A 13,358-nucleotide genomic window follows, 5' to 3' on the forward strand; every position below is an offset into this window, starting at 1 on the left:
TGAGAGAGAAACATCGATCAGCTGACTCCTGCATACCCCCTACTGGGGATGTGCCTGCAACCAAGGTACATGCCCTTGACCGGAATGGAACCTGGGACCCTTCAGTCTGCAGGACGATGTTCTATCCACTGAGCCAAACCAGTTAGGGCACCTACATCCATTTTTCATGACCAATGCATCAGCTCACAAGATTTGGAGAATGGTCCAAATGATCACCATGCCCTCTTAGGTGCCACCCTTTTATCATCCATACAACCAATTAACAAACACTTACTGAGCACCCAGTGTATCCAAAATGCTGTTGGGGTACAAGAATGGAGTCACCTGGCCTTGACTACTCGTCGTCCCAGCTCCTTTGACCTCGGTACTTTAGGTTCAAAGACAAAATTTGGAGATGCAGCCACCTTCCTCAAGGAGACTTACCACCTGGTGGGACTAACCACACAGCAATGTGGTTGACTGAGTCCCTTCCCTTCCCCGGGCCTCTGGCTCCTGCTCTGTAATAACAAGAAGGGTCAGACTCCCTGACCTTGGGTGCTTGCCAGGCCTCCTATAATTCCAATGTAGGTTCTACACAAAAGGTCACTGGGTGATGCGCAGGAATAACTTAAGTCCCCTGAAGACAGGTGCCAGGAAGCCTACCAATTGGATAATTAGGCTTGCCCCGACCCCTCATCCCTTGAGGGAGCAGACATGGACCTCAGCTGCCCTGCCCACAGTGGCAAGCGGAAGTGCCCGGAGGGCCCCCTCGTGGTGTCGGGGGTCCCCCGGTGGAATGTGGCCACGGTGGGCCCTGGGACAGAGGGCTTGCCTGACAGATCTAAGGCTGCCGCCTGCCACCGGGTCTCCATAGGGCAGCCTGCTGGCCTCCCTCCTGTGGAATGACAGCCCCGCTCCCCCCTACCTGGTGTTTAATCTTTAATGCAGGCCCCGCTGCCCTCGGGCAGGACCCATCAACCCACCCGCTCTGATAAAAGCGATAATTAGCTCTTTTTCAACTTTTCACTTCTCCCCCCCTCCACTCTGATGTGTGAGCATTGGGAGAATTCCAACTAATGGGCCTGCCCTCAGCCAATTCCCCCGCTGATGCAGGCCGGAATGTGCGCAGGGTCATTAGCCGGGCCTCCGGGCAGGGGCCAGCGCTTGGGACGTGCTTGGGACGCGCTCTCCTGCCTGCTCTGGGTGCCCCAGCCACCCGGGAGAGAGCCCCGCTTCTGCAGAGCAGACCTGCCCGGACCTGCTGGATCCCACCTTCCTCAGCGACGGCCCCTGCCTGCATCTCAGCACAGCCTGCTGGGAGGTGGCCCTCGGTTCCCATGGGGCCAGGCCGAGATGACACAGGGCCATCCGTCCCAGGCATGGCCCTTGCTTACAGGGCAGGGAGCCCAGCTGGGTTCAGCCACCGGTCAGTGCAGAGACTGCTGGCTGGAATCCCCCCAACCCCACCCCCTAGTGACTTACAACAACTAGCTTGTGCATGACGCCTGTCCCAAGTGCTTCCTGATGGCTCAGCTCAGACGTTGCTGCAGCCCAGGGCTTAACCTGTACCTCAGGAGCAGGGGACGGCTCTGGCCCTAGCTCCTCTTCCCTTCTTCTCTGACCAGCTCCAGCCAATACTCACAGACTCATGGGTCACCTAGTGCTAGAGGCTACCAGCACCCAGAACCATGGAGCCTACATCACTAATATCATAGATTGCCAAGACTACCCAAGTCTAGAGCTACTGCCTCTAAGAGGTAGAAACAGCAGAAACCGGTTTGGCTCAGTGGATAGAGCATCGGTCTGCAGACTGAAAGGTCCCAGGTTCGATTCTGGTCAAGGGCATGTACCTTGGTTGCGGGCACATCCTCAGTGAGGGGTGTGCAGGAGGCAGCTGATGGATGTTTCTAACTCTCTATCCCTCTCTCTTCCTCTCTGTAAAAATGTCAATAATATATTTTAAAAAAGAGGTAGAAACAGGGCCATTGATGCTGAGAATCAGAGGTTACTACTAGCCAGAGCCACCTTGACCTAGAAACCCAGGGCCACCTTCACCAGGTGCTGTTGACACCTGGAACCGCCTAGACCCACAGGACACAGGCACAAGCACCCCAGAAAAGCCCATCCAGGACTTCCGGGGACTAGAACTCCAGGGTCTTCACGAACCAGAAAGGCGAGCCACAGAGTCCCTGATGTCTAGTCCAACCTTGGGCCTGTATTGGACTGAGGGACTTGGAAGTAAGGCCGCGCTGGCACTGAATGACGGGCTTTCCTCGTGCAGGCTCTCGTGCGTTTCCCTTCACTGACTCTGCTTGACAATGAACTGCCATGGAGACTCTTGAGCCACTAATTATAGCTAATCTCTATCAGCACTTTTGCGGCTGATGTTAGTTTATTTTCACCTCATCCCAGAAAAGCAGTCCACGCTGGAGAGATCATCAATTCACTCATTACCAAACACAGGCCAAGCTCTGTACCTTAGGAGAGAGTGGAGAACGAGACAGCCCAGGGTCTGGCCCTCGTGGGCTTCCATTCTAGTAGATAATAAAGAGGCAAGCTTATAAAAAATGTGTTCTCAGTCAGCGGTAATGGAATAAAAATAAACCAGATAAAGGTGGAAGGGACTAATATACCCTGTTTTCCCGAAAATAAGACAGTGTCTTATATTAATTTTTTCTCCCAAAGTTGCGCTAGGTCTTATTTTCAGGGGATGTCTTATCTTTCCATGCACTAGGTCTTATTTTCGGAGGATGTCTTATTTTCGGGGAAACACGGTATATATACCTTATACGTACATATAGGTAGGTGTTCATGGAAGGGTCCTCTGAAAAACTAGCTTCTGAGCCGAGATAGGAGGAGGGCATATGATGCAGAGGGAATTGAAGTGGGAACCAGGGTGGCACAGTTAAAGAACAGCAGGCTGGTCAGCGTGGGGCTGGAGCTGGGCCAGCACGGGGATGACCAAGGGGAGACCCTGAGGTAGGCGGGGGCCTTCTTACACTGAGTGCGTGGTCTGCTTTAGGGACTTGAGTTTTGTACCTTGTGCAGTTGGCTGCTTTGGGAAGGTTCTCCAGGCTTCTTGATATGGAATGCAAAACTCCAAGGAATACATCCTTTTAAAATATATATGTGTGTCTATTTTTTAAAAATATATTTTATTGATTTTTTTTACAGAGAGGAAGGGAGAGGGATAGAGAGTTAGAAACATCGATGAGAATCATATATCAGCTGCCTCTTGCACACCCCCTACTGGGGATGTGCCCGCAACCAAGGTACATGCCCTTGACCAGAATCGAACCTGGGACCTTTCAGTCCCCAGGCCGATGCTCTATCCACTGAGCCAAACCGGTTTTGGCTGTGTATCTATTTTTTAATGATTTCAGAGAGGAAGGGAGGGGGGGAGAAAGATAAAAACATCAGTGATGACAGAGAATCACTGATTGGTTGCTTCGTGCGTGCCCCACAATGGGATTCATGAGGTTCCATGAATCAAATGAGATAACAATCAAACTTTTTCCTTTGCTTTAGATCAAGCCCAGTCTTTGGCTGCAGAAATGGAGGCTCACAGGTGCCTACTTGTGCAAACCCCGTCAGAAACGAATGAGGGGAAGGTGTCTGTGCTGGGGTGGGGGGGGGGGGCGATGACCTGGAACAGCCATTTTACTCGTGGTTCAGAGTAATTCTGAAAGGGTTTTAGATAGTGTGTGTGTGTGTGTGTGTGTGTGTGTGTGTGTAAAACTGAGATGGAGAGGACTCTGTGGCAGGAAGTTTTCACTTGGCTAAGTTCGAACAACAAACAAGGAGCCGTTTGGGGCCAAGCAGAAAGTCTGGAGGGGAAAACAAACAGACAGAGCAGGGGACCAGGCATGCCGGGATGGGTTTCCCAGGCTGCTCCTGGGCTGGGGGGGAGAAACACAAAACGCTGGGAGCTGGCTGCCAGCAGACACTGTAAGGAGCCTGCTCCCCCTTCTTCAAGGTGAAAGAGCCCCAGTTCTGACGAGATACTCACCTCCCCGGGAACAGCGCTCTACCCCCAGTGGAGGAGTAAACCCAGGTGTAACCAGCTCTTTATCTGGTCAATGAGAGGTGAAGCCAAGTTCTGCTGGGCTGGTGGGAGAGGTCTCTCTCTTGAAAAGGGCAGACACTGCTCCTCTTATGCTTCCGTTCTTTACAGCACTGGTCTGCAGCACCCAGATGTGTGGCTGACACTTGGACACCAGGAGGTGAGCTGGCAGGCAGAAAGGTGGAAAAAAAATTCAAGTTCTCAAGGATGCATCGCGTCCCTAAGTTGACCAATACCGGAGCCTCCTCCCTTTGGCCTTCGTACTGTGAGAGATAAGTTTTCCTTGTTTGTTTTTGTTGTTGTTGTTTTTAATATATATATATATATATATATATATATATATATATATATATATATATTTTTTTTTTTTTTTTAATATATTTTATTGATTTTGTACAGAGAGGAAGGGAGAGAGATAGAGAGTTAGAAACATCGATGAGAGAGAGTCATCAATCAGCTGCCTCTTGCACACCCCCCACTGGGGATATGCCCGCAACCAAGGTACATGCCCCTGACCGGAATCGAACCCGGGACCCTTCAGTCCCCAAGCCAACGCTCTATCCATTGAGCCAAACCGGTCTCGGCGATTTTTAAAATATATTTTATTGATTTTTCACAGAGAGGAAGAGAGAAAGAGAGAGAGTTAGAACCATCAATGAGAGAGAATCATCAGCTAGCTGCCTCTTGCACACTTCCTACTGGGGATGTGCCCACAACCAAGGTACATGCCCTTGACCGGAATCGAACCTGGGACTTTCCAGTCCGCAGGCCGACGCTCTATCCACTGAGCCAAACCGGTTTCGGCAGTTTTCCTTGTTTTTTTTTTAAAACCCTTTCAGGCAGGGAACTAATATTCTAATTGATTCTGTCGTCCTCACTGGAAAACAACTTGAAGGTAAGGACATGGCTTCCTCTCTTCTAGATCTCCAGCACCTAACACCTGGCTTATTGTGGGTGCTCAGCACATGATGGATGGATGGATGGATGGATGGATGGATGGAGGATGGATGGATGGAACGAACTCACCATCTCTCACAGCAACTTTGCCCCAGTATCTGCTCTTCTATTCTCATTTCATCCTTGATTAAGGTTAGAGTGTACTGAAGAGGCATGGAATCCCAGTCTCAGGAGATCTGCATGAAGCCTTCATGTGAACACAGGCCTGCGCTCTGACTGGGGCTGCAGAGAAACGGGGACCTCCCTAGCAAAGACCTCAGAAAGAGTCCCTTTCCCCAGGTTTCCTGCAGAGCGCTGCCTCTTCCTTGGAGTCCAGGCACTCCTGCCTCCTACCCCCCCTCCCGTCCTGGGCCTTCCACTCAAAACACAGAGCAGGATCAGCCACCCCATCACAAAGCAACCAGCTCTGGGATCTTGGAGCAGGTCTCCACGTGTCCCAAGACCTCCATTTCTACATTGGAGAAAGGGGGGCCGCAGCAGCCCCAGTGAAGTGACCTTAGTCACAGCGTCCAAAAGATGATGTGAAGATGATGCTTGGAATATAGCCCACCCCCAGCCCACGTGGGCAGCAGTGAGAAGACAGAATTTTATCTTCTGCTGAGTCACAAACTGACCCCTTGAGTACATGTTGCTCATGTGTGAGAGAGCAAGCCCTGATCCCGGGTGACATCTGTGGCTATGGAAGAGAAGGAAATCTGTGTCTCTAAGGATTAATCCATGACCTTGACCTCGTGGGCAATGAAAACTGACAGCTAAGCCATCATTTCCAATGGCCCATTGTGCCTCGTGGCCCAGGACAGCCCAGTGGGGTGTCAAGCAGACAGCCAAATCAGTAACTGGTTGCTTCATTCCGCAGCCCTTGTGTATATGTGTGTGTGTGTGGGGGGGGGGGGGGGGAGATATTGTGTGCCTGTGAGTGTGTGCCCAGCCCTGCAGACTAAGGATCTGCCCCAGTGTGAAGGAAAGACCCCGCCTAGCAATGACAAAGTGGCGAGGACATCTTTCCCCAGCATCTGGGAGGAACGGGCAGGGCCGGATGTGGGCCACTGACCTTCTCCCTTCCTCCTGGAAAGGAAGCTCCTCCTGCAGCCACCTTTGTGCTGACCATGGGCGGTTACAAATGCAGTTCCCCGACTGTCGTCTCTTCCTGAGCAGCGAGGAGCAGCGGGCCCAGCCCCCACTCCCCGGGAAGGCGCTACACGCCCTGGTTTCTGACCAGTGCTGCTGGGCGGGGCGGAGGCAAGGACCAGAGGCCGAGCCAAGGCCTTCCCTGGGCCTCTCCTGCAGCTCGGCTCCCTCCCCTCTCCCGTAAGAAAATAGACACAGGGTCAGAAAGGACTTCCCTGAGCTAACAGGACGGGGCCTGCAAAAGGCGTGCACCGGGGCCAGCAGACGGACGATGGGCATCTTTGGGCAGGGAAGCTGGCCGGTAAATGTCACTCACAATCCACCCCTGTGGCATGAGCACGTGCCCTGTGGTAATTATTACGTTATTCAGGCCCCACAACAGCCCTATGAGGAAGGGGCTACCGTTATGTCCATTTCACAGATGAGGAGGTGGAGGCACAGAGAAGTTAAGCAACTGGCCTGAGATTGCCCATCTAGGAAGTGGCAGAGCTCAGATTGGAACTCGGGCTGCAGAGGGATGCTCTTAGCTCATATGCAACCCACCACACACACAGAAGAGCATTGGGTGAGTGTGTATTGGGCGCTGTCATAGGACCCTGCCGCTTGGGAGACCGGTCTATAACCGGGCCACAGCTACCCTGCCACTGGAGCTACATGGACAGAGACAGAAGAAGAAACTCCATCTGATAGCACCATCCACTCTGTGTTGCGCCACATACTTTCCAGTACGTGATTTCATTTAATCCTTGCAAAAACCTCCTAAGGAAGATGAAGGTCAGAGTATTCAAGTCATTTACCCAAGGATGCACAGCTTGCCACTGACCCAACCTAAGGCTCCCTGATCACAAGGCCAGATGGCTTTCCACTACACCAGGAGTGTGGGAGGGGCATTTGCCAATTGTGGCTCAGAGCTTGGAGGATTCAAGTAACCTGCCAAGGTCAACAGGCAGCAGGGGCCTGGGTCAGGATTTGGACACAGGCCTTTCTGGTGCCTAAGTGAGCAAGGTTTTCAGTTCATCTTCGTCCTGTTCTCAGGACTTCAGGCCTCCATTGCCCGCCCCCCTCCTTACCCCCAACTGGGAGGGAAGTAGAGGAGGGAAGTCCATGCTCTTGTCCCCCAGGCCATGGCTGGGAGCACTCGGAGCACTTGAAGTCAGCTGACCCTCGTGCTTCAGAAGGGCGAGCCGGTGCAGGTGTTTGGCTCGCTGGGGAGGACAGCTGGTCCTCTGCTCTTAGCCGAGGGACCCTTCCACGCTCCGGCCCCTGCTCTCGGCATTAACAAGGCTTCGGAGACCCTGACGACTGGCAACCCAGATCTCCTGATTGAAAAAAAAGAAAAGATAGTCAAGATAGCGTCTCAAATTGTATGCTATTTTCTTAAAAGCAGGGGCAGACGAAAAGGCCCCACCAATTTCTATCTTGCCCTGGGCCCCTTAACCACAGCTCCAGTTGGGAGGGGGGTATAGGGGAGTTCAGTCTCAGCATTGTGGGTGAGCAGGCTTGGGGGGGGGGCATCCCAGCCTGAGCTGAGGACCCCCTAATCCCCCACCAATGGAATGTGCTTGATTCCAGGAGGCTAAGGTATTGGGGGTGGGGAACTTTAAAAAGAAGTCCCCTCTAAAAAGCCCAATGTTCAGACAGGCCTGTGGCCCTGCTGTTTGATGGTTCTTGATGGATGAGCCTCCGACTCTCCTCTTGAGCCTCCTTGTCCCCCCTCCTCCGGCGCCCCCTCACTCTGTGAGGTCTGGCTTGTGCGAGGAAGCCCGTCGGTGTTGGGACACGTTGGTCCCATGGCCTGCAGCAGGATGGAGGCCTCTGAGGGAGGCCTGCTGTCTGGCCCTCTCTCCTCAGAGGGCTTCTCCAGCCCCACGCCTCAGGGTCCTGGGCACTTCCCTTTCAAAGCTGCACAATTACCGCCATTAATGCAGCTTGTCTCCCCAGGGCACTGAAAGCTGGGGCGAGGAGGCCCTGGCAGCAGATCTGGTTATTGGGGGCTGGCCCGGTGGGTGTCGATGGGGCTTTTCCCTGTGGGAGGCAGGGGCTAGGAGGAACTACAGTGAGCTCAGCTATGAACCTCTCTCTGTGCCCCAGTGAAGGGGCCTCACTGGAGCTGGGAGCAGGGGGGAGCGGCAGGTGAATTTTCTAGGGTCAGCCTGCACCTGGAGTGAGTGCCTCCTTAAACTGTGTGCTCTGGGTGCCCAGCTGGCCTCATTCTTGTCCTGTCCCCCGTTCGCCTTCAACAGAAAGCCTGCCTTGATTGCCCTCACACCCCACTCTGAGAGTCTGGATTCCAGGGAGGGGCCATTTAGTCTAGAGAACTGGGGCCCGATGTGTGCGTCAGCCTGTGCCAGTCCTGGGGTTTCAGGCTGGGAGGGTTGAGTGGGTGGAGGAAATACTATCCAAGTCAGCTCTCTGCCCTCAGGAGCCTCAGCTCTCCTAGGGGAGCCACAGGGTCCAGCCTAGACTAAGGTGACCAGACGTCCCGCTTTTAGCGGGACAGTCCCGCTTTTGACCAATTTGTCCCGCGTCCCGATTTTTGGAAAGATCGGGACTGTTTTTAAAACGCCGCAGGACGCGGGACAAATTGTTAGAGATCGGGACTATCCCGCCAGAAGCGGGACATCTGGTCACCTTAGCCTAGCCCCAGCACTGCCCCATAGAAATATAGCACAACTACCGATGAGAGCCTCATGTTTAGTGTCACATTCCTAGAAGTCAACTTTAAAAAAGGGGGGACATGGGTGCAATTCATTTTAATAACACTATTTCAACATGAATCGATGTTAAAAAAAAAAAAGTATTGAGATATTTTATATATTTTCTATTCTAAGTTTTTTTTTTAAGCCAATGTGTATCTTACACTGGCAGCCCAAGTCAGTTTGCACTAACCACACTTCGTGGGCTCAATAGCTAGTGTGGCCAGTGGAGCCTGAAGACCACGTGGCTTGGGCTGGCGGACAGCACCTTCGTTTCAAGGAGAGACAAACAGGTAGGATGTGCGGAGGCCCGGCAGGTTTGGGGGCCTCGGGAGAGTCCTCTGGGGAGCCTTTGTGGTCTGGGGGGGGGGAGGAGGGGCTGCTTCACCTCCTCGCACGTTGGAGGCGATCTGAACGCAGGGATGCGTCCTGAGCTCTGGTGTCCAGCCTGTGTTTCCAGAATCCCTGTATGGAAAGCATTGCTCTATGTGCCACTCAAGAGGCAGTGTGAGGCCGGGAGCTGAGCTTGGCATTGGGAGGCAGGCATGAGTTCCAACCCCAGCTGGGCTCTGAACTCCGTGATGTGGGCAGGTCACATCTCCTCTTTGGACCTCAGGGTCTTCATGGGGAAATAGCAGGTTGATTGGTTCTCAGTTCATTGGTTATCAAGGGCTTGGCAAGAATTATTTAACACCTCTGCCTCCCACCACACCCCTGACACCCGGAGGACTCACTGAGTGGTGAGGATGCTGCGTGCGCAGGGAAAGCTCTGCGGGGCTGTAGATGAAAGGGCGTCTAGATTGCCACTCTGCCAGGTCCCACAAAGTTGCCACCTGCCAATAACAATCCCTCCGCCACACTGGCCTCCCGAGGCTTGAGTCAGTTCCTGTGTGCATATTGAGCTCTCCAGTAAGCCAGATCCTCAGAGTCCCACTACTTGAGGGTAAGACACTCTCTGCTGGCATTAAGAGGACATCCCCTTAAACCCATACTCTCCAGCCTAGAGTAGTTGAGCAATCCTGTGCAAAGCCCTTCATTCCCCTTCTCATTTAATCCTCCTTCAACACAGCAAAATACCTAAAATGGGTATTATTGTCCCCATTTAACAGATAAAGAAACTGAGGACCAGAGGAATGAATTGATTTGGTCAAGAGGACCGAGTTGGAGAGTCACACTCAGACTCTGTGTATCAGATCCTGAACTCTGTCTACTGTCCCATACCTCAAGGGTCCAGCAAAATGGGGGTCCAAAAGGAGGAGACAGAGACCACCAAGGAAGGCCCCCTGGGGGTGGGGTTGAGGAGGTGAAGTATATTTCAAAGAAAATAGAACTCACATGGCCCACCATCCCTTAAAAGTTTCAGACTTAGCCAAAAGCGGTTTGGCTCAGTGGTAGAGCGTCGGTCTGCGGACTGAAACATCCCAGGTTCAATTCTGATCAAGGGCATGTACATTGGTTGCGGGCACATCCCCGGTGGGGTGTGTGCAAGAGGCAGCTGGTTGATGTTTCTCTCTCATCGACGTTTCTAGCTATCTCTCTCCCTTCCTCCTCTCTGTAAAATATCATAAAATAAATATATATATATATATATATATATATATATATATATATATATATATTTTTTTTTTTTTTTTTTTTTTTTTTTTTAAAGTTTCAGACTTAAATACTTATCTGGTCCCATTGACACTGAAATGTCCAGCTGGGAGTCAGCAAGGCCTGACTGAGTTCAGGTCTCAGCTAGCCACTCACCCACCACGTAACTTTGGGCTTCAGTTTTCTCATCTATAAATTAAGATACCCACACTCAAGGGGATTGTAAGAAATGAATGAGATCGTTAGAATTAAGATCCCAGCCAAAAAAAACCGGTTTGGCTCAATGGATAGAGCGTCGGCTTGGGAACTGAAGGGTCCCAGGTTCGATTCTGGTCAAGGGCATGTACCTTGGTTGCGGGCACATCCCCAGTAGGGGGTGCGCAAGAGGCAGCTGATCGATGACTCTCATCGATGTTTCTAACTATCTCTCTCCCTTCCTCTCTGTGCAAAATCAATAAAATATATTTTAAAAAAAGAAAAAAAGAATTAAGAGCCCAAAGAGACTAATTCCTTATTCTGCCCCTCCAGTCTAAATGAAGCCTACCCATTGCTCCATGATTAACCAGGAGACCACCACCCTTCCCTTATACAGTTGCCCCAGCCTCATGCTACCTCCGCTTTCCTCAGGCCTCCTCTCTTTCCAAGGATGCCCCCACACCCACCCTGACCCGTGTGGCCCCAGGAACCAGGGGGCTCGGAGGCATTTCTGCAGCCTGGCAGAGGGCTTCCTCGAACCTGCCCGCGCTGAGCCCCTCCTGGTGCCTAATGACCATGGGAATCACTTAGCAAGAGGAAGAGCCGGACCTTTGCCCTGGCCCCACTCACAGGTGATGGGGTTAATTGGGAATTCTCTTTTCTTGCTCAGGGCTGCTGGTGGGGGTCCGGCTCCCCATGACCTGGGGACACATTAGTCCGTGATAAGTGGGGCTTTCCAGCCCCTTTTATCATGTTTACAATACACTGACTCTTTTTGGACAAAACCCTGCTCCCCGCACCTTGCTCCTGGCTGTTATGGCTACATGAGACAATTTGCTGATGGACTCTCCGAGGAGGGCAGCTTCCTGGGAGACCTCCCGCAGCACCCCGGGCAACATCTCCTCCACCTGGTGGGTCCCGGCAGGGCCACAGAGGCTTGTTTTCCTCAGCTCATGGCAGCCTCTGAGTTCAGAAATGTCATCCTTTCTGTCTGCTCAGATTTAATCGGAGGGGTTGGGGAGCACACCCAGAGGCAGTGAGATTATGTTTCTCTGGCTTTGGTGGAGCGACTAGGGTTTCGTTGCTGTTCAAAGTGGAAGCCGTCAGAGGTGTATTACTTACCTGTGGCAAGGCCCTCTTTGGGTCTAAGATAAGGTGACCAGACTTCCCACTTTTGGTGGGACGGTCCCGATTTTTGGAAAGAAAAATTGTTAAAAATCGGGACTGCCCAGCCAAAAGTGGGACGTCTGGTCACCATAGTCTAAGAGGAAGGATGATGCAGTAGTGACCTAAAGGGTGGTGTGTGACTGCAGCCTGGGTCCAGGGCCCCTCTCTCACGGCCAGCTTGGGAAAGCAAGTTAATTTCTCTGAAGCTCAGCATGTTTGTCCACCAAACCACGATGGTGATGCCTTGTCCTGCCTCCCATCAGGTGGTGATGAGCCCAGAATGTGAAACAGTTGTGAACGTGCTTAAAAGGGGGAGCGTTTCGTTTAGCACTCTGCACTGATTTCAAGCGACGACTCAGCAGAAGAATGGCTCCCCTGATCAGGCAGTCTATTAACTGCCTAAAAGTCAACTTTCAAATAATTCTGGGCTTCTGACATGGCAGGAAGGTAGACTATTTAAGAGGGTGAGTTGATTAAATGGAGTGCATTTCAAGTCAACAGATATGTAACAAGCACCTACCTCGTATGAGTCACTGAATTAGATGCTGGGGAAATGCAAGAATGAAAGAGACACCTCCTGCCTTCCAGTTAGTGGACAGAGGAATTGTGAAACAAATGCTGAGAGGGAGCACCAGGTGCCAGAGGAGCAAGGGGGAGGAATTTCAACCCTGCCTGGATGTCAGGGGTGCATCCCAAGGGAGCTGAGACCAAAGCTGAGACTCCAGAAAGTGGGGGTTAATCAGGCTTGAGGCAGAGGAGAGCGTGCTTGAAGCTCAGGGAACAGTGCGTGCAAAGGCCAGAAGACACAGAGGCCCTTGTGAGAATTCCTCTAGTTAGGACAGGGGAAATGGCCAGGGATGTGGCCAGTAAGGAGGGCTGCCAAGTGTGTTTCTTAGGCACCAGGGAGCTATTAAAAGTCTTGACGTGTATATGACATCAAATCTCTGTTAGAAAGATCTTGGGGCAACAAGATCTTGGGGAGGAGGATTGGAAAGGGAAGGGAGTGGTTGAGGAACGATGAGGACGGTTCAATAGGCTCTCACGGTTTAGTAGAGGAAGTGAGATTATTTGAAGCTGGCACCAATTGTTCGAGGTGGTGCCTGAGCATTGGCACAGGTAGCATAGACAATAGGGGCAAAGGGGGGTTAGTCAGGAGGAAACAGGAACAGAAGATATGTGAGAGGGGATGGAGCCAGGGCTGGGGAAGTACAGGGAACATTGATGGGTTGGTAGATGGTTTAAGAGAATGAGTCCGTTGAATTTGCACGCGATGGGCAGAGAGACACAGATGAATGTAGTTTCAGAGATCCAAATTATTTCATCAAATTGGACAGACCCAAAAGACTCTTCAGGGGGATGTGTTCCCAGTTTATCAGACCATACAGGGAACAAGCAGGCTGACTACGGACTTTACCATATCCCTGTGATGTAGTCTGCTTCTCAGGCCTAACAGACTACATCAAGGGATATGGTATGGTCCAAAGAAGAACAAGGTATAGGGATAAACATTCTTTGAGAATATTTAAAATTTCTATCCAACCTCTGATAGCTTCCAACTACCTATAGAATAAAACTCTATA

The sequence above is a fragment of the Pipistrellus hanaki genome, assembly GCF_964339955.1.
Source record: "Pipistrellus hanaki genome assembly, chromosome: 16".
In the NCBI taxonomy this organism is placed as follows: domain Eukaryota; kingdom Metazoa; phylum Chordata; class Mammalia; order Chiroptera; family Vespertilionidae; genus Pipistrellus; species Pipistrellus hanaki.